The sequence below is a fragment of the Moschus berezovskii genome, chromosome X, assembly GCF_049115385.1.
Source record: "Moschus berezovskii isolate FMDL1 chromosome X, NW_MosBer_1.0, whole genome shotgun sequence".
In the NCBI taxonomy this organism is placed as follows: domain Eukaryota; kingdom Metazoa; phylum Chordata; class Mammalia; order Artiodactyla; family Moschidae; genus Moschus; species Moschus berezovskii.
Window position 1 is genome coordinate 71,051,446 of NC_142488.1, and position 21,011 is coordinate 71,072,456.

Genomic DNA, 21,011 nt, shown 5'->3' on the forward strand with positions numbered 1-21,011 from the left:
GCACTCAGAATGGTAGAAAATGTTTACAAGTCAAGCAACTTACAAAGGATTAATCTCCAAACTATGCAAGCAGCTCTTGCATCTCAACAGGAGAAAAGCAGACAACCCAATTAGAAAACGAGTAGAACACTGAAGCAAGCATTTCTTCAAAGAATACATACATATTGCTAATAAGCACATGAACAAATGTTCAACATCACTTATTATTAGAGAAATGCAAGTCAAAATTACAATGAGGTATAACCTCACACTGATAAGATCATCATAAAAAAAATCTGCAAACAATAAATGCTGCAGTGGATTTGGTGAAAAAAATAACCTTCATCCACTGTTGGTGGGAATGAAAATTGATACAGCCACTATATGGGGAAAAGTATAGAGATTTATTTTAAAAATTAGGGAGGAAACTACCATTTGACCCAGCAATTCCAATTCTAGGCATATACCCTGAAGAAACCATAATTGAAAAAGATACTTGTAAACAAATATTCACCTTAACAATATTTACAATTTCTAGGACATAGAAGCAACCTAGATGTCCACTGATGGATGAATGGATAAAGAAGTTGTGGTACATATATACAATGGAATACTACTCCTCCATAAAAATGAACATATCTGAGTTACTTCTAGTGAAGTTGATGAACTTCAGCCTGTTATACAGAGTGAAGTAAGTCATAAAGAAAAAATCAAAAATCATAAATTAATGCAAGTATATGGAATCTGGACTTCCCTGGTACCTCAGTGGTAAAGAATCGACCTCAAATTCAGGAGGTATGGGTTTGATACCTGAGTCAAGAACATCCTTAGGAAGAGGGAATAGCAACCCATTTAAGCATTCTTGCCTGGAGAGTCCCTTGAACAGAGGAGCCTGTCCATAGTGTCATAAAGAGTTGAACATGACTGAAGCAACCTAGCATGCATGCATATGGAATCTAGAAAAATGGTATTTATGAACCTGTTTGTAGAGACAGAATAGAGACTTAACATAGAGAACAGACTTACAGATACAGTTGGGGAAGGAGAGGGTAGGATGCATTGAGAAAGTAGCACTGAAAAGTATATATCAAAATGTATACATTACCTAAAATATATGGCTAATGGGAAGTTAGTCTATAACATAGGGAGCTAAGCCTGGTGCCCTATGACAACCTAGAGGGTTTGAATGGGGTGCGAGGGTGGAGGGAGATTCAAGAGGGAGGGGACATGTGTATATCAATGCTGATGTATGGCAGAAAACAACACACCACTATTAAGCAATTATCCTCTAATTAAAAATATGAACATAGTTAAAATTCTAAAAGAAAAATATGTCCTATACAATATTTGAATCTTCAATAATAAAAAAGTACTGATATCTTTATTTTAAAATATTTTATGCTGCAACAATTACCATCACTGGTTAGATTTGCTAAAATATCAAACAAGTAAAGACGAGTCTTGAGGAATAAATCTCAGCTATCCAATATTAGGGAAATACAACTAACCAACCTCTATTCTTCCTCAAATACAGAAAAGGAAAAAACAGTGCATACCAGAGGCAGGCGTGAGAGACGCAAGCTCTGGCAGCGCAGACGCGAGAGACACCGGCTCTGGTGGCGCAGACACGAGAGACACCAGCTCTGGTGCAACGTACCACCCACAGAAGTGCGGCCGAGAGGAGCTACCCCACGCCCGAGTCCAGGGCCGGTGGCCGAGAGGAGCTACCACATGTCCAGTAGGCAGTGACTGCGCAGGCGCAGGAGGGCCGAGAGGAGCTACTCCACGTTCAAGGTCAGGAGGGGCAGGCTTGAGGAGATACCCCTCATCCAAGGTAAGTTACAGTGGCTGCACTTTGTTGGAGCAGCTGTGAAGAGGTACCCCACGACCAAGGTAAGTGAAACCCAAATAAGAGGGTAGGTATTGGGAGGGGGCATTAGAGGGCAGACACACTGAAATCATAATAAAAAAAAAACTAGTTGATCTGATCATATGGACCACAGCCCTGCCTAACTCAATGAAACTAAGACATGCCGTGTGGGGACACCCAACACGGTTGGGTCATGGTGGAGAGGTCTGATAAAATGTGGTCCACTGGAGAAGGGAATGGCAAACCACTTCAGTATACTTGCCTTGAGAACCCCATGAACAGTATCAAAAGGAAAAATGATAGGATACTGAATGAGGAATTCCCCAGGTAGGTAGGTGCCCAATATGCTACTGGAGATCAGTGGAGAAATAACTCCAGAAAGAATGAAGGGATGGAGCCAAAGTGAAACAAATACCCATTTGTGGATGTGACTGGTGATATAAGCAAGGTCTGATGCTGTAAAGAGCAATATTGCATAGGAACCTGGAATGTTAGGTCCATGAATCAAGGCAAATTGAAAGTGGTCAAACAAAAGATGACAAGAGTGAACGTCAACATTCTAGGAATCACTGAAGTAAAATGGAGTGGAATGGGTGACTTTAATTCAGATGACCATTATATCTACTACTGTGGGCACTAACCCCTTAGAAGAAATGGAGTAGCCATCATGTTTAACAAAAGAGTCCGAAATGCAGAACTTGGATGCAATCTTAAAAATGACAGAATGATTTCTGTTCCTTTCCAAGGCAATCCATTCAATATTACAGTAATCCAAGACTATACCCTAAACAGTAATGCTGAAGAAGCCGAAGTTGAAAGGTTCTATGAAGACCTACAGGACCTTTTAGAACTAACACCCAAAAAAGATGTCCTTTTCATTATAGGGGGCTGGAATGCAAAAGTAGGAAGTCAAAAAACACCTGGAGTAACAGGCAAATTTGGCCTTGGAGCACGGAATGAAGCAGGGCAAAGGCTAATAGAGTTTTGCCAAGAGAACGCACTGATCATAGAAAACACCCTCTTCCAACAACACAAGAGAAGACTCTACACATGGATATCACCAGATGGTCAACACCGAAATCAGATTGATTATATTCTTTGCAGCCAAAGATGGAGAAGCTCTATACAGTTAACAAAAACAAGACCAGAAGCTGAATGTGGCTCAGATCATGAACTCCTTATTGTCAAATTCAGACATAAAATGAAGAAAGTAGGGAAAACCCCTAGACCATTCAGATATGACCTAAATAAAATCCCTTATGACTGTACAGTGGAAGTGAGAAATAGATTTAAGGGACTAGATCTGATTGACAGAGTGCCTGATGAACTCAGGACGGAGGTTCATGACATTATACAGGAGACAGGGACCAAGACCATTCCCAAGGAACAGAAATGCAAAAGAGCGAAATGGCTGTCTGAGGAGGCCTTACAAATAGCTGTGAAAAGAAGAGAAGCGAAAAGCGAAGGAGAAATGGAAAGATATAAGCATCTGAATGCAGAGTTCCAAAGAATAGCAAGGAGAGATTAGAAAGCCTTCCTCAGCGAGAAATGCAAAGAAATAGAGGAAAACAACAGAATAGGAAAAACAAGAAATCTGTTCAAGAAAATTAGAGATATAAAGGAAACATTTCAGGCAAAGGTAGGCTCGATAAATTACAGACATTGTATGGACCTAACAGCAGCAGAAGATATTAAGAAGAGGTGGCAAGAACACACAGAAGAACTGTACAAAAGAGATCTTCATGACCAAGATAATCACGACCGTGTGATCATTCATCTGGAGCCAGACATCTTGGAATGTGAAGTCCAGGGGGCCTTAGAGAGCATCACTATGAACAAAGCTAGTGGAGGTGATGGATTCCAATTGAGCTATTTCAAATCCTGAAAGATGATGCTGTGAAAGTGCTGCACTCAATATGCCAGCAAATTTGGAAAACTCAGCAGTGGCCACAGGACTGGAAGAGGTCAGTCTTCATTCCAATCCCAAAGAAAGGCAATGCCAAAGAATGCTCAAACTACTGCACAATTGCACTCATCTCACACGCTAATAAAGTCATGCTCAAAATTCTCCAAGCCAGGCTTCAGCAATATGTGAACCGTGAACTCCCAGATGTTCAAGCAGGTTTTAGAAAAGGCAGAAGCAACAGAGATCAAATTGCCAACATCCGCTGGATCATGGAGAAAGCAAGAAAGTTCCAGAAAGTCATGTATTTCTGCTTCATTGACTATGCCAAAGCCTTTGACTGTGTGGATCACAATAAACTGTGTAAAATTCTGAAAGAGATGGGAATACCAGACCACCTGACCTGCCTCTTGAGAAACCTGTATGCAGGTCAGGAAACAGCAGTTAGAACTGGACATGGAACAACAGACTGGTTCCAAATAGGAAAAGGAGTATGTCAAGGCTGTATATTGTCACCCTGCTTATTTAACTTATATGCAGAGTACATCATGAGGAACGCTGGGCTGGAAGAAGCACAAACTGGAATCAATATTGCTGGGAGAAATATCAATAACCTCAGATATGCAGATGACACCACATTTATGGCAAAATTTAAGAGGAACTAAAAAGCCTCTTGATGAAAGTGAAAGAGGAGAGTGAAAAGGTTGGCTTGAAGCTCAACATTCAGAAAACAAATATCATGGCATCTGGTCCCATCACTCCATGGGAAATAGATGGGGAAACAGTGGAAACAGTGTCAGACTTTATTTTTGGGGGCTCCAAAATCACTGCAGATCCTAATTGCAGCCATGAATCTAAAAGACGCTTACTCCTTGGAAGGAAAGTTATGGCCAATCTAGATAGCATATTAAAAAGCAGAGACATTACTTTGCCAACCATGGTCTGTCTAGTCAAGGCAATGGTTTTTCCCGTGGTCATGTACGGATGTGAGAGTTGGACTGTGAAGAAAGCTGATCACCGCAGAATTGATGCTTTTGAACTGTGGTGCTGGAGAAGACTCTTGAGAGTCCCTTGGACTGCAAGGAGATCCAACCAGTCCATTCCAGAGGAGATCAATCCTGGGTGTTCATTGGAAGGACTGATGCTAAAACTGAAACTCCTATACTTTGGCCACCTCATGCGATGATTTGACTCACTGGAAAAGACTCTGTTGCCGGGAGGGATTGGGGGCAGGAGGAGACGGGGACGACAGAGAATTACATGGCTTGATGGCATCACCAGCTCGATGGACATGAGTTTGAGTGAACTCCGGGAGTTGGTGATGGACAGGGAGGCCTGGCATGCTGTGATTCATGGGGTCGCAAAGAGTCGGACATGACTGAGCGACTGAAATGAATTAAACTGAAGTGAAACAACAATGGACCACTGAAGAAATCACAGAGAAAATTAAATTAAAAAAACACCTAGAGACAAATATAAATGCTATCATTCAACACCTATGGAATGCAGCAACAACACTTCCAAGAGGGAGGTTTATAGCAATACAATCTTACTGCAGGAAATAAGAAAAACTCAAATAAATAACCTAACCTTAATCCTAAAACCACTAGAGAAAGAAGAAAAGCAAAACCTAAAGTTAGCTGAAGGAAATAAATCATAAAAGTAACAACACAAATAAATTAGCGATGAACGAAACAGTAAGAAAGATCAATGAAACTAAAAGCTAGTTCTTTGAGAACATATGCCAATTGATATATCTCTATCCAAACTCATTGAAAAATGAGAGGACTCAAATCAATGAAATTAGAATGAAAACTGGAGAAGTTATAAGGCACACTACAACAATACAAAGAATCAAAACAGAGTAGTATAAACAACTATATGCCAACAAAATGGACAATCTAGAAGAAATGGAAAATCCATTAAAAGGTACAGCCTTCCATTACCGATCCAGGAAGTACTAGTAAACATGAACTGACTAATCAGAAGTACTGAAAACAAAACTATTATTTAAAAATTTCAACAAACAGAAGTCCGGGAAGAGATGGCATCACGGACTTATTCTTTCATACATTTGGATAAGAATTAACACCTATCCTTCTGAAACTATTCCAAAAATTTGTGGAGGAAAGAATACTTCCAAGTTCATTCTATGAGGCCAACATCATGCTGAAAAGTAGATAATGGTATCACAAGAAAATAAAAAGCAGGCCAATATCATAGATAAACATAGATGCAAACATCCTCAACAAAGCTAGCAAACTGAATCCAACAGTACATTAAAAAAAGATCATACAGCATGCTTAAGTGTGACTTATTCCAGGGATTCAAAACTCAGCAGTGGCCACAGGGCTGGAAATGGTGTTTTCATTCCAATCCCAAAGAAAGGCTATGCCAAAGAATGCTCAAACTTCCGGACATTTTCACTTCTCTCACACGCTAATAAAGTAATTAATGCTCAAAGTTCTCCAAGCCAGGCTTCAACAGTACGTGAACCATGAATTTCCAGATATTCAAACTGGTTTTAGAAAAGGCAGAGAAACCAGAGATCAAATTGCCTACATCTCTTGAACCACCAAAAAAGAGAGTTACAGAAAAAAACATCTACTTCTGTTTTACTGATGATGCCAAAGCCTTTGACTGTGTGGATCACAACAAACTGTGGAAAATTCTTCAAGAGGTGGGAATACCAGACCACCTGACCTGCCTCCTGAAAAAATTTGTATACAAGAAGCAACAGTTAGAACTGGAAATGGAACAACAGACTTGTTCCAAATCGGGAAAGGAGTATGTCAAGGCTGTATATTGTCACTCTGCTTATTTAACTTACATGCAGAGTACATCATGAGAAATCCTGGGCTGGATGAAACACAAGCTAGAATCACGATTGCTGGGAGAAATATCAATAACCTCAGATATGCAGATGACGCCACTCTTATGGCAGAAAGTGAAGAAGAACTAATGAAGAATGAAAAAGTTGGCTTAAAGCTCAACATTCAGAAAACTAAGATCATGTCATCTGGTTCCATCGCTTCATGGCGAATACATGGGGAAACTGTGAGAGTTTATTTTTGCTGGCTCCAAAAACACTACAGATGGTGACTAAAGCCATGAAATTAAAAGACACTTACTCCTCGGAAGAAAAGTTATGACCAACCTAGATAGCTTATTAAAAAGCAGAGACATTACTTTGCCAACAAAGATCGGTCTAGTCAAAGCTATTGTTATTCCAGTAGTCTTGCATGGCTGTGAGCGTTGGAATATAAAGAAAGCTCAGCACCGAAGAGTTGATGCTTTTGAAGTGTGGTGTTGGAAAAGACTCTTGAGAGTCCCTGGGGCTGCAAGGAGATCCAACCAGTCCATCCTAAAGTTAATCAGTCCTGAATAATAATTGGAAGGACTTATGCTAAAGCTGAAACTCCAATAATTTGGCCACCTGATGAGAACAACTGACTCATTTGAAAAGACCCTGGTGATGGGAAAGATTGAAGGTGGGAGTCAAGGGGACGACAGAGGATGAGATGCTTGGATGGCATCTCCGACTCAATGGACATGAGTGTGAATAAACTCCAGGAGTTGGTGTTGGACAAGGAGGCCTAACGTGCTGCAGTCCATGGGGTCTCAAAGAATTGAACACGACTGAGCGACTTAACTGAACTGAACTATGTGGAGAGAGAGAGAGAGAGAGAAGAGTTTCTACTTTGTTGTTGATTCTATTAGAGCTCTCTTCTTACTATTCACCAAAATTCTGATTGTGTTTCCACTTTAGAACCTTTTCTCCCCAAGTACTGACAACACATAGGTCTTGAGTATAAAATATAGACATTGCATGGAAATTGGTGATGAGAAACAAGATTCAAAGAAAGATAGTGTAGTAGAAGCTACGTTTAAGATAAAGTGTCACTAAATATTTGTTTCTTTGAGGAATATATACACCCTATTTGGAAAAGGGGGAACGTAAACCCCTAAGCTAGTCTACCTTCTCATCCGTGTCTTTTATTTCACCTTTAATTTTCTAATAATTCTAAAGAATTTTATTGCTTTGCACATAAAGAGTCAGGAAAATTATATAGCAATTTCAGAATAATAGTGAAAAAAAAAAAGAAAATAAGAAATATTTACCAACTAAACTCTTCAGTTCAGTTCATTTCAGTCGCTCAGTCTTGTACGACTCTTTGCGACCCCATGAATCACAGTGCTCCAGGCCTCCCTGTCCATCATCAACTCCCGGAGTTCACTCAAACTCATGTCCATCGATTCAGTGATGCCATCCAGCCATCTCATTCTCTGTTGTCCCCGTCTCCTCCCACCCCCAATCCCTCCCAGCATCAGACTCTTTTCCAGTGAGTCAACTCGTTGCATGAGGTGGCCAAAGTATTGGAATCTCAGCTCTTACCCATTTATAAATATTTCAAATTCCATCCCCCATAGGCCTTCTTAGAAGCTTTTCCCATTAGTCATATATTTTCCTTTCCCCAGAGATCAATAGAACATTATCTACCCCTCTGTTCTTTCATGTACTATGGTTCATTTTACTTATTTTTTAGATATGTTTTTATTTTATCATTCCCATTAGATTGTGAACCCCTTGCAGCCTTATATAGCTCTGATGTTGCTCATGGTAAATAGTACAATGCATTTTATATATGCTTGCCCCTTGAACAAGATGGGAGTTAGGGGCACTAACCCTCTGGCCAGTCCAAAATTCATCTGTAACTCCAGAGTAAGTCTTTCATATACACAGTTTTTCATCAGTGGGGTCAACCAACCACAGATCGTATAGTACTGTAGTCTGTATTTGTTGAAAATAAAATTCCACAAAAGTGTGAAGTTGCACAGTTCAAAATTAAGTTTTTCAAGATCAATTGTAGTTCAGTACAGTTCAGTTGCTCATTAGTGTCTGACTCTATGCAATCCCATGGGCTGCAGCATGCCAGGCTTCCCTGTTGATCACCAACTCCGGAGCTTGTTCAAACTCATGTCCATCAAGTCGGTAATGTCATCCAACCATCTCTTCCTCTGCCATCCCCTTCTCCTCCTGCCTTCAATCTTACCCAGCATTCTTTTATTCTTCAGAAACTTCAAAGTACAATTCTCATCTTTCTTGGCTCAGACTGGTATAACAAAATTCTATAGGGTGGGTGGCTTTAACAACATATTGTTTTTCATTGTTATGAAGGCTGGAAAGTCCAAAATCTAAATACCAGCTAAATTGGTGAGATATTTCTTTCTGATTACTGGTAGACAACTTCCTTCTTACTGTGTTTTCATACGGAATAGAGAGACAGAACGCTGATCTCTGTTTCTTGTCTTATAAAGATACTAATTCCATCAAAGGAACTGCATCTCCATGCCCTCAGTTCAGTTCAGTTCAGTTCAGTCGCTCAGTCGTGTCCAACTCTTTGTGACCCCAAGAATCACAGCACGCCAGGCCTCCCTGTCTATCACCAACTCCCTGAACTCACTCACACTCATATCCATCGAGTCAGTGATGCCATCCAGCCATCTCATTCTCTGTCGTCCCCTTCTCCTCCCACCCCCAATCCTCCCCAGCACCAGAGTCTTTTCCAGTGAGTCGACTCTTCGCATGAGATGGCCAAAGTATTGAGTTTCAGCTTTAGCATCAGTCCTTCCAATGAACACCCAGGACTGATCTCCTTTAGAATGGACTGGTTGGATCTCCCTGCAGTCCAAGGGACTCTCAAGAGTCTTCTCCAGCACCACATTTCAAAAGCATCAATTCTTCAATGATCAGCTTTCTTCACTGTCCAACTCTCACATCCATACATGACCACTGGAAAAACCATAGCCTTGAGTAGACGGACCTTGGTTGGCAAAGTAATGTCTCTGCTTTTTAATATACTGTCTAGGTTGGTCATAACTTTCCTTCCAAGGAGCAAGCGTCTTTTAATTCCATTCCCTCATCTAAACTTAATTACCTCGCAAATTCTCAGTCTTCCAATACCATCACATTGAGAGTTAGGGATTCAACATATACATTTTTTTAAAGCTAAATTTTATTCTTATAGGTTTTATACCATTATTTCTAACTATTATTATTATTTGTTCTGCCCTTTAGAATTCCTTTATACCAGTCTGTAGCTAAATGAGAAAAGACCTAAACGTAGTAATTTTCTGCACCATTGGACCAAACTTCATTGTGCATATTAATCACTGGGATCTTGCTAAAAAATTTACATTCTGATTTAGTTAAGCTAAAAATTTTTTTCTTTCTTTTCAGAAAAAAAAGAAAGATAAATAATTTTCCTCAGCAGGTATTTACCTGACATGGCCTCTAAAACTTTTCTACTCAACATTCAACTTTTCAAGGGTAACAAACATTCAATCCATAACCGTGCTCAATCAATGTCTTAAATGTTCACATTAGTTTTGCTGTGGTCAAGGTGTATATTAGATTGGTGCAAAGGTAATTTCAGTTTTGCATTGTTGAATTTTGCCATCTGATATTGGAATATTTTCTTAAATAAATGTGGTTATGTTACATATCATTTTAGTGCACATTTTTGGTTTGTTTTTTTGCTAATGAATTATTTCTTGTTTTTTATTTTACATGTATTTTAGACTATGGAAATGATGCTAGATACAAAGCAAATTTGAGTGATTTTCTTATTTCAGTTCAGAATGGGTCCTAAAGCAGCAGAGACAACTTGTAACATCGACATTGCATGTGGTCCAGGAACTGCTAATGAATGTACAGTGTAGTGGTGGTTTGCAAAGGAGACTAGAGCCTTGAAGATGAAGAACACAGTGACTGGTCATCAGAGGCTGATAATGACGAACTGAAAGAATCATTGAAGTTGATGTTCTTACAACTACATAAGAAGTTGCCCAAGAACACAACATTGACCATTCTACAGCCATTTAGCTTTTGAAGTAAGTTGGACAGATAAAGAAGCTCAATAAGTGGGTACCTCATGCATGAGCTGAGGATAAATAAAAAATAATCATCATTTTTTTTTGCGTTTGCTAATTGTTTTTATTTTTTAACTTTAATTAATTTAAATTCTTTTTCTTTTTTATTGGAGGCTAATTATTTTACAATATTATATTGGTTGGTTTTGCCATACATTGACATGAATCCTCCCTGGGTGTATGTACGCGTCCCTTCTTGAACCCCCCTCCCACCTCTCTTCTCCGCTTATCCTCCCTCTGGGTCATCCCCGTGCACCAGCCCCAAGCATCCTGTATCATGCGTTGAACCTGGACTGCTGATTCATTTCACATATGATAATATACATAATATCAATGCCATTTTCCCAAATCATCCCGCCCTCACCCTCTCCCACAGAGTCCCGAAGACTGTTCTATACACCTGTGTCTCTTTTGCTGTCTCTTATACAGGGTTATAATTTCCATCTTTCTAAATTCCATATATATGTGTTAGTATACTGTATTGGTGTTTTACTTTCTGACTTAATTCACTTTGTATAATAGGCTCCAGTTATAGCCACCACATTAGAATTGATTCAAATGCATTATTTTTAATGGCTGAGAAATACTCCATTGTGTATATGTACCAAAGCTTTCTTATCCATTCGTCTGCAGATGGAAATCTAGGTTGCTTCCATGTCCTGGCTATTATAAATAGTACCGCGATGAACATTGGAGTCCATGTGTCTCTTTCAATTCTGGTTTCCTCGGTGTGTATGCCCAGGAGTGCGATTGCTGGATCATATCGCTGTTCTAGTTCCAGTTTTTTAAGGAATCTCCACACTGTTCTCCATAGTGACTCTACTTGTTTGCATTCCCACCAACAGTGTAAGAGGGTTCCCTTCTCTCCACACCCTCTCCAGCATTTATTGCATGTAGACATTTAGATAGCAGTCATTCTGACTGGTGTGAAATGGTATCTCATTGTGGTTTTGATTTGCATTTCTCTGATTATGAGGGATGTTGAGCATTTTTTCATGTGTTTGTTGGCCATCTGTATGTCTTCTTCAGAGAAATGTCTGTTTAGTTCTTTGGCCCATTTTTTGATTGGGTCGTTTATTTTTCTGGAGTTGAGCTGAAGGAGCTGCAGGTATATTTTGGAGATTAATTCTTTGCCAGTTGTTTCATTTGCTATAATTTTCTCCCATTCTGAAGACTGTCTTTTCACCTTGCTTATAGTTTCCTTTTCTGTGCAGAAGCTTTTAATTTTAATTAGGTCCCATTTATTTATTTTTGCTTTTATTTCCAATATTCTGGGAGGTGGGTCATGGAGGATCCTGCTCCTATGATTGTGATTTATGTCGGAGAGTGTTTTGCCTATGTTCTCCTCTAGGAGTTTTATAGTTGCTGATCTTACATTTAGCTCTCTAATCCATTTTGAGTTTATTTTGGTGTATGGTGTTAGGAAGTGTTCTAGTTTCATTCTTTTACAAGTGGCTGACCAGTTTTCCCAGCACCACTTGTTAAAGAGATTGTCTTTTCTCCACTTTATATTCTTGCCTCCTTTGTCAAAGATAAGGTGTCCATAGGTGCTTGGATTTATCTCTGGGCTCTCTATTTTGTTGCATTGATCTTTTTTTCTGTCTTTATGCCAATACCATACTGTCTTGATGACTGTGGCTTTGTAGTAGAGCCTGAAGTCCGGTAGGTTGATTCACCCAGTTCCATTCATCCTCCTCATGATTGCTTTGGCTATTCGATGTTTTTTGTATTTCCATGCAAATTGTGAGATTATTTGTTCTAGCTCTGTGAAAAATATCGTTGGTATCTTGATAGGGATTCCATTGAATGTATAAATTGCTTTGGGTAGTTTACTCATTTTCACAATATTTATTCTTCCAATCCACAAACATGGTATATTTCTCCATCTATCATTGTCCTCTTTGATTACTTTCACCAATGTTTTATAGCTTTCTATGTACAGGTCTTTTGTTTCTTTAGGTAGATATATTCCTAAGTATTTTATTCTTTTTGTTGCAACAGTGAATGGAATAGTTTCCTTAATTTCTCTTTCTATATTCTCATTATTACTGTATAGGAATGCAAGAGATTTCTGTGTGTTGATTTTACATCCTACAACATTACTGTATTCATTGATTAGCTCTAGTAGTTTTCTGGTAGAGTTTTTAGGATTTTCTCTGTAGAGGATCATGTCATCAACGAACAGTGAAAGTTTTACTACTTTTCCAATTTGTATTCCTTTTATGTCTTTTTCTGCTCTTATTGCTGTGGGCAAAACTTCCAGAACTATGTTGAATAGTAGTGGTGAGAGTGGGCACCCTTGTCTTGTTCCTGACTTTAGGGGAAACACTTTCAGTTTTTCACCATTGAGGATAATGTTTGCTGTGGGTTTGTCATACATAGCTTTTATTATGTTGAGGTATGTTCCTTCTAGTCCCACCTTCTGCAGGTTTTTTATTTTTCATAAATGGATGTTGAATTTTGTCGAAGGTTTTCTCTGCATCTATTGAGAAACTTGTATGCAGGTCAGGAAGCTACCGTTAGAACTGGACATGGAACAACAGACTGGCTCCAAATAGGAAAAGGAGTAAGTCAAGGTTGTATATTGTAACCCTGCTTATTTAACTTATATGCAGAGTACATCATGAGAAACGCTGGGATGGAAGAAGCACAAGCTGGAATCAAGATTGCTGGGAGAAATATCAATAGCCTCAAATATGCAGATGACACCACCCTTACGGCAGAAAGTGAAGAGGAACTCAAAGGCCTCTTGATGAAAGTGAAAGAGGAGAGTGAAAAGGTTGGCTTGAAGCTCAACATTCAGAAAACGAAGATCATGGCATCTGGTCCCATCACTTCATGGCAAATAGATGGGGAAACAATGGAAACAGTGTCAGAATTTATTTTGGGGGTCTCCAAAATCACTGCGGATGCTAATTGCAGCCATGAAATTAAAAGACGCTTACTCCTTGGAAGAAAAGTTATGACCAGCCTAGATACCATATTAAAAAGCAGAGACATTACTTTGCCAACCAAGGTCCGTCTAGTCAAGGCTATGGTTTTTCCCGTGGTCATGAATGGATGTGAGAGTTGGACTGTGAAGAAAGCTGATCGCTGAAGAACTGATGCTTTTGAACTGTGGTGCTGGAGAAGACTCTTGAGAGTCCCTTGGACTTCAAGGAGATCCAGCCAGTCCATTCTGGAGGAGATCAATCCTGGGTGTTCATTGGAAGGACTGATGCTGAAGCTGAAACTCCAATACTTTGTCCACCTCATGCGACGAGTTGACTCACTGGAAAAGAGTCTGATGCTGGGAGGGATTGAGGTTATGAGGAGACGGGGACGACAGAGAATGAGATGGCTGGATGGCATCACCGACTCGATGGATATGAGTTTGAGTGAACTCCGGGAGTTGGTGATGGACAGGGAGGCCTGGCGTGTTGTGGTTCTTGGGGTTGCAAAGAGTCGGACACGACTGAGCAACTGAACTGAACTTACTGAGATAATCATATGATTTTTATTTTTCAGTTTTCTAATGTGGTGTATTATATTGATTGATTTTTGGATATTGAAGAATCCTTGCATTCCTGGGATAAAGCCCACTTGGTCATGGTGTATGATCTTCTTAATGTGTTGTTGGATTCTGATTGCTAGAATTGTGTTCAGGATTTTTGCATCCATATTCATCAGTGATATTGGCCTGTATTTTTCTTTTTTTGTGCGATCTTTACCAGGTTTTGGGATTAGGGTGATGGTGGCCTCATAGAATGAGTTTGGAAATTTCCCTTCCTCAGCAATTTTCTGGAAGAGTTTGAGTAGAATAGGTGTTAGCTCTTCACTAAATTTTTGATAGAATTCAGTTGTGAAGCCGTCTGGATCTGGGCTTTTGTTTGCTGGAAGATTTCTGTTTACAGCTTCTATTTCTGTGCTTGTGATGGGTCTATTAAGATTTTCTATTTCTTCCTGGTTCAGTTTTGGAAAGTTGTACTTTTCTAAAAATTTGTCCATTTCTTCCAAGTTGTCAGTTTTATTGCCTTATAATTGCTGTTAGTATTCTCTAATGATCCTTTGTATTTCTGTGTTGTCGGTTCTGATCTGCCTATTTTCGTTTCTAATTTTATTGATTTGGTTCTTCTCCCTTTGTTACTTGATGAGTCTGGCTAGTGCTTTGTCAATTTAATTTACCCTCTCAAAGAACCAGCTTTTGGCTTTGTTGATTTTTGCTATGGTCTCTTTTGTTTCTTTTGCATTCATTTCTGCCCCAATTTTTACGATTTCTTTCCTTCTACTAACCCTGGTGTTCTTCATTTCTTCCTTTTCTACTTGCTTTAAGTGTAGAGTTAGGTTATTTAGATGACTTTTTTCTTGTTTCTTCAGGTATGCCTGTATTGCTATGAGCATTCCCCTTAGCACTGCTTTTACAGTGTCCCAGAGGTTTTGGGTTGTTGTGCTTTCATTTTCATTCATTTCTATGCATATTTTGATTTCTCTTTTGATTTCTTCTATGATTTGTTCATTATTCAGCAGCGTGTTGTTCAGCCTCCATATGTTGGCATGTTTAATAGTTTTTCTCCCATAATTGAGATCTAATCTTACTGCATTGTGGTCAGAAAAGATGCTTGCAATCATTTCAATTTTTTTTGAATTTACCAAGGCAATCATCATTTTGAAATGTCGTCTTTTCTTATTCTATGCAACAACAATGAGCCATTGCTCAATTGGACTGTCATGTGTGATGAAAGTAGATTTTATATGACAATAGACAAAGATCATCTCAATGGTTGGACCAAGAAAAGCTCCAAGGCACTTCCCAAAACCATACTTGCACCACAAAAAGGGTCATGGTCACTGTCTGGTGGTCTGCTGCTTGTCTTATCTACTACAGCTTTCTGATTCCCAGAAAAACCATTACATCTGAAAAGTATGCTCAGAAAATCAATAAGAAACACTGAAACCTGCAACACCTGCAGCAAGCATTGGTCAACAGAAAGGACCCAGTTCTTCTCTGTGACAAAGCTTGACTACACATCACACAACCAACACTTCAAAAGTTGAATGAAATGGGCTGCAAAGTTTTGTCTTATCTGCCATATTCACCTGACCTCTCACTAACTGCATACTACTTCTTCAAGCATCTTGACAACTTTGCAGTGGAAATGCGTCTACAAGCAACAGGACACAGAAAATGCTTGCAAAGAGTTCATTGAATCTCAAAGCAAGAGTTTTTACGCTACAGAAATGAACTTATTTCTCATTGGCAAAAATGTGTTGATTGTAATGGTTCCTATTTTGATTAATAGAGATGTGTTTGAGCCTAGATGGAATGATTTAAAATTCAGGGTTCAAAACCGCAATTAATTTTGCACCAACGTAATACTTTCTAGCATTAATTTTTTTGTGTTAAATGAACCAGTAGCACAAGTTGAAGTTTACAGTGGAATAACTGATTCTACTATCTTGCTAAACTTGAATAAAAGAAAACCTAATATATGACAAAGTATAAGCTAAAACGCTAGGCAAATCATATCACATGCATTTTGAAGAGACCACTGTTTACCTATAATTCAATATTTCTGCTAACCAACACAGGATAATAACTGTGCATTAATTAACTAATTCAACCCTTCACAAAACTTTCCTCATTAGTGTGGAAAGCATAGTCTAATATATGTGACTATAGGATGCTTCTATATATATATATGATATATATGTCAATATTTCTTTTTTTTCTCAAGTGAAAAAGAGGTAAATACAGGCTATTAAGTCTAATGGAAAAGATAATAAAGCAATGAGATTCAAACTTATGCCAGCAATTATTTTTAAATATGCAATGATTATAATAACTATATTTTGTTGCACTTTCACTGTTAAAGATACATTTTCTGATTATAAAATATGAGTTGAGACTGAAATTACCTTTTAAAAAGTGCTACAAATTGTGTTGCTCTTCAATAATTAGTTTTTTACATTTCCCTCCTTCTACTTTGTAAATTTTTTTCTATTTTTCCGAAGGTGTACAGAGACCCCCTCAAAGCACATCTGCTTACCAGACTGGCTGACTTTTGAACTGGGTTGCCAGATGGACAAATAAGAATGAAAATGTTTGCCGAGATGTTTTAGAATCCATCATTTCCATCTTGCCCTTGATTATCCATCTGGGAAGATATATTTTATACAGGTTTTGTTTGAGTTATTTAGTGTGAAGCTACAACAAACTCAGTGAGAATTTTGATCTAAGGATTACAGAGCTATGCACTATTTTCAAGGGAAAGCGGTAGGTTTAGCAAATATCTTTAAACACTGGAGTGCACCAAAAGGGTAAAAGATATCCTTCTGCTGTATGTTACTCAGTGTCACTAGGCTGTCTATATCAGTTTTCACCTGGAAAGAAACTGTTTATATTTTTATAATATTAACTATATACTTCATTGTGCTTGCTATTCAGGAAATCAAGTTGATGAAGTGAGGCAGTGCATGACTCTGTAGGGAAGTGAGAACCAAGGAATATTTTCAAAAGCCAAGCAAGAGAGTTTGCACGGGCTCAGTACATTGTGTTGAAGAGATGTGGCATTCTATAAACTGTTGACTTTCTTAGGAAGATTTCTCTGAGGACAGCCATGAGTTTTATGTAAATGAGGGCAATATTCCTTGAGACATCCATTTCTAATTCTGAGACCCACCCACAAAATGACTGCTAAAGTCGACTCAGAGTTTAAGAAAAAAACACCCAAAGATGAAGAAGGATGGGAGAAGAGTAATAATCATTTTACTCACTTGGCATAATCTGCCATCCCGTTACTCCAGTACAACTTATGAAAAGGGAATTGACCCCTACAAAGATATTCTAGCATGTCTACAAGCCAATATTATTACAAAATGTTAAATAAATATGATTTTTAGTCACAGATTTAATTTCACTCAAAAAAAAAAAAAAAAAAAGCCAGGAGTGGAAGCTCTACTCCTCAGATGACCATTATATCTACTACTGTGGGTAAGAATCCCTTAGAAGAAATGGGGTAGCCATCATAGTCAACAAGAGTCTGAAATGCAGTACTTGGAGACAATCTCAAAAATGACAAATATCTCTGTTCATTTCTAGGGCAAACCCATCAATATCACAGCAATCCAAGTCTATGTCTTTAACAATAATGCTGAAGAAGTTGAAGTTGAACGGTCCTATGAAGACCTACAAGACCTTCTAGAAGGAATACCTTCTAGATTTCCTTTTCATTATAGGGGACTGGAATGCAAAAGAAGGAAGTCAGGAAGAAATGCATGGGTTAACAGGAAAATTTGGCCTTGGAGTACAGAATGAAGTCTGGCAAAGGCTAACAAAGTTTTATCAAGAGAATGCACAGGTCATAGCAAAAACCCTCTTCCAACAATACAAGAGAAGACTCTACACATGATCATCACCAGATGGTCAACGCTGAAATAAGAGTGATTATATTCTTTGCAGCCAAGGATGGATAAGCTCTATACAGTCAGCAAAAATAAGACCAGGAGCTGACTGTGGCTCAGATCATGAGCTCCTTATTGCCAAGTGAGTGAGTGAGTGAAAGCCGCTCAGTCGTGTCCGACTCTTTGTGACCCCGTAGACTATACAGTCCATGGAATTCTCCAGGCCAGAACACTGGAGTGGGTAGCCTTTCCCTTCTCCAGGGTATCTTCCCATCCCATGGATCTAACCTAGGTCTCCCACATTGCAGGTGGATTCTTTACCAGTTGAGCTATCAGGGAAGCCCCTTATTGCCAAATTCAGACTTAAATGAGACAAAGTAGGGAAAAGCACTAGATCATTCAGGTAAGACATAATCAAATCACTTACGATTATATAGTGGAAATTAGAAATAGATTCAACGGATTAGATCTGACAGAATGCCTGAAGATCTATGGATGGAGGTTCATGACATTGTACAGGAGACAGGGATCAGGAACATCCCCAAGAAAAAGAAATGCAAAAAAGCAAAACGGTTGTCTGAGGAGGCCTTACAAATAGCTGTGAAAAGAAGAGAAGTGAAAGGCAAAGGAGAAAAGGAAAGATATACCCATTTGAATGCAGAGTTCCAAAGAATAGCAAGGAGAGATAACAAAGCCTTCCTCAGTGATAAGGGCAAAGAAATAGAGGAAAACAACAGAATAGGAAAAACAAGAGATCTCTTCGAGAAAATTAGAGATACCAAGAAAATATTTCATGCAAAGATGGGCTCAATAAAGGACAGAAATGGTAGGGACCTAACAGAAGCAGAAGGTATTAAGAAGAAGTGGAGGAGGCAAGATGAAGGTCCACTGGTGAGGAGCACTGGCTGAGATGCAGGCAGCAGCAGCCATGGGGCCTGGCGAGGAGATCACAGGGGCGTCAACCTCCTGGGGCCTGCTCGTCCGCATCCCAGCTCTGCACCACTAACCACAGGAGGCTCTGGGCCCGAACCAACTGCCCATCGAGATGCTCCTGAAGGTGCTGAGCTACCTGCCTCCAATCACGCTGCTCCGGCACTGGTGCCCGGTGTGCTGGTGCTGGCGAGACGTGGTGGATGGCTGGGACCTGTGGCAGAGCATCCTGCCCTGGAAACACCCCAACCTATGGCCTGTCATCCGCACCTGCCTGCCCGCCCCCTGCTGACGACCCCGGGTCCTGCATCCTGGGCCGCTTCTGCAAGCACAGACCCATAGGACGCAAGCTCACCATGAACCCCCTGGGCAAAGGTGAAGACCCCAGGAAAGGGATCGATCCTCATGCAGACCTCTGGAACTGTATGATGCTGAGCGGTAGCAATGGCTAAGAGAAAGTGGAAGACTTGGGGGTCAGGCTGAAGACTTCTGGGGAGACGAGCTACAGTCCTGCCTACAGGTGTTTGTACAAGGGAGAAATTTTGGACCTGGAGGAGGAGGGTCTGTGGCGGGAACTCCTGGATAGTAGAAAGATTTGGATTTCTGTCTGTCACCACTGGACAGAACAACAAGGCAGTGACCGCATGTAACAGGTAGTCGTCAAGCTTCTAGATGCCAACTATGCCATCTTGCATTATTTCTTCCATAAACGTTTCCCATCCGACCGCGGACAAGCAGTTTCTCCTTTCGGATCATGCATGTGTTCACCAACATCAAGAAGGGCGTCTGTTTTGTGTTTGACCACAGTGTCGAAGGCTATGATTTGTGGCCTGAGCAGTGTGGAGTCTGCAGGCCCCAATCCAGTGTCATCATGTGGATCTGTCCCTAGGCTGTCCCTGTAAAACAACCTGACCATGCCTTCCTGGAGCTGGGACCATTGGCCAGACCACCTCAATAAAGAGCTTGTAGCTCCTGGCATCCTGGGATCTCTCCTGGGTCCAATCAAGGGACCTACTGGGCCCTGTCTTTAAATCCTATGAGATACTATGAGAAGAACATTTTTACATCAGGGTTACTTACTGAACGCAGCAGTCTGTTCTATGGAGTGAAGACACACAGGTGAAAACAAGGAAATGGAGAGAGGGCTCCTCACCCTCTCCCCCGCCAATGCCAGGTCCCTCTGGTTCAGCCCCTGTGCCCTCTGCGTTTGTCTTCTGTTTCTGCTGCAGAGGCTTCATCGATCACTTCCAAGAAACCTTCTCATGTCTGAATCAGAAACTCATCCCTCTGGCTGAGTAATTCCAGTCTCCAACCTTCCGTGATTTCAAAACTGTGACCAGGACTCAGAGCTGAAAGTTAAACCAGCTCAAAAAGTTATTTAGAGGCAGAGGGTTCTGCTCACCCTGTGAACAATGAATTTGGTCCCCAGAGCCCAACCCTATTCTGGATTCTATGGTGGATAGATTTATTTTATTACTTTGAAATTATTTTTGAATATGGAGATAATAAATCAGGAATGCATCTTCCAATCATAGTTAATAAATATAATATTTGCCAAAAAAAAGAAGTGGCAAGAATATACAGAAGAACTGTACAAAAAAGATCTTCACAACCCAGATAATCACGAAGGCACGATCACTCACCTAGAGCCAGGCATCCTGGATTGTGAAGTCAAGTGGACCTTATGAAGCATCACTATGAACAAAGCTAGTGGAGGTGATGGAATGCCAGTTGAGTTATTTCAGATCTTAAAAGATGTTGCTGTGAAAGTGCGACACTCAATATGCCTGCAAATTTGGAAAACTCAGCATTGGCCACAGAACTGGAAAAGGTCAGTTTTCATTCCAATCCCAAAGAACGGCAACGCCAAAGAAAGTTCAAGTTACTACACAATTGCACTCATCTCACATGCTAGCAAAGTAATGCTCAAAATTCTGCAACTCAGGCTTCAAGAGTGTATGAACTGAGAATTTCAAGATGTCCAAGGTGAATTGAGAAAAGGCAGAGGAAACAGAA

The 21,011-nt window shown here is 39.9% G+C and overlaps 1 pseudogene; it reads left to right on the forward strand.

Moving 5' to 3' along the window:
• Positions 1-5,437: 5,437 nt before the first annotated feature.
• On the forward strand, positions 5,438-19,884 carry LOC148773346 (F-box only protein 27-like; annotated as a pseudogene).
• Positions 19,885-21,011: the final 1,127 nt, after the last annotated feature.